Genomic DNA, 1,398 nt, shown 5'->3' on the forward strand with positions numbered 1-1,398 from the left:
AGCCTGATGACATATGTCTATAATCGCAGCTTTCGGAAGGCTACGTACGGCAAGGACTGTTAGCACTCACTGCATAAATCTCAATATTCTGAATATATTACGACTACTTAGCCTGCTGGTGCCAGCAAGTGCCAGCTGTGTCAGGTCCCCTGGAATTGGAGTTGCCACATGTGAGTGCTGGGAACCAAACTCAGATCCTCTGCAAGAGCAGCGGGCATGCCTAGTGGCTGAGCCATCTGCTGCATGTTTTAACTGTGCATACTTGTGTCTGAATGTGGGTTTGTAGCACTCAAGTGCTGAGCCGCCTCCTCAGCTCAACAATTTTGAGAGCCCGCCTTCTCAAGAATTGCAGGCCCGCAACCATGTCTACCTGGTATTTGGAGTTTTGGAGAATCCTCAACTCCGCCCTTCACACGTATGGGCCCTTTAGCTACTCAGCCACCTCAAGATCCCTGGGTGTTTTTTTCTTAAATGTAGTTGATAATTTTTTGTACTCACGAGGTCCACCTGAATGTGAGAATGGAGACCCAGAAAGGCAGAGTGGGATGTAGGCCATGAACTGACACACCTGGCCATGCACACTTCACATCACGTGTTGGGCAGGCACACTCCGTGATACAGGACAAAGTAGAGAAGTTGGTTCTCTCCTAACACTGGCTCTCATGCTTCTGGCAGGCACCTCCCCCCCCAGACACACTGCCAGCCCACCTTCTAAGCCTCTGCTTTCCTGCCTTAAAGCGCCACTGTTAATAAATGCACGGCCCTTCGCCCTCCCAAGCACGGACCCCAGCAGCCCTGGATGTGAGGCGCAGGGTGACTTCAGACTCATGGTACAGCTGGATATGATCCTGAATTCCGTCACTTGAACCTATGCATATGGTGTGCACATGCCTCTGGAGGGGTGTCCGCTCTCATGGAGCTAAGCGATGGGTGGTGGTGGGCTGCTGGGTATCTGCTCTCCGGGAAGATCGAGTGAGGGCTTCACCCTAGCCGTGTCCCCAGCCCAGATTCACCCTCCTGCCTCTGCCACCCCAGGTCTGTGCAGTGGCACCCAGCTGAGAGGCGGCGTCTGCACCTCTATGAGTGACTCCAGGTGGCCTCTCTCAGAGGCCACCTACTTGTTTTGTGAGACAGGTCACTTACTGGCCTGGGGCCTCACCGTAGACTAGCCTGTGCTGGCCTGTGAGCCTCGGCAATTCGCCTGTGCTGGGATTCCAGTGTGCCATCATGACATGCACGTCCAGCTTTTCCACACAGGAGCTGGAGATCCAACCCAGGCTCCCACACTCACACGGCAAGCACTTTAGTGGCAGCAGTGCCCCAGCTGAGGCAGCGCTCAGAAGTGCAGAGTTCAGATGCCTGTGACAGATACGAGCCCACTAAGGCAGCGGAAGCAGG

The sequence above is a fragment of the Meriones unguiculatus genome, chromosome 14 (genome assembly GCF_030254825.1).
Source record: "Meriones unguiculatus strain TT.TT164.6M chromosome 14, Bangor_MerUng_6.1, whole genome shotgun sequence".
Classification (NCBI taxonomy): Eukaryota; Metazoa; Chordata; class Mammalia; order Rodentia; family Muridae; genus Meriones; species Meriones unguiculatus.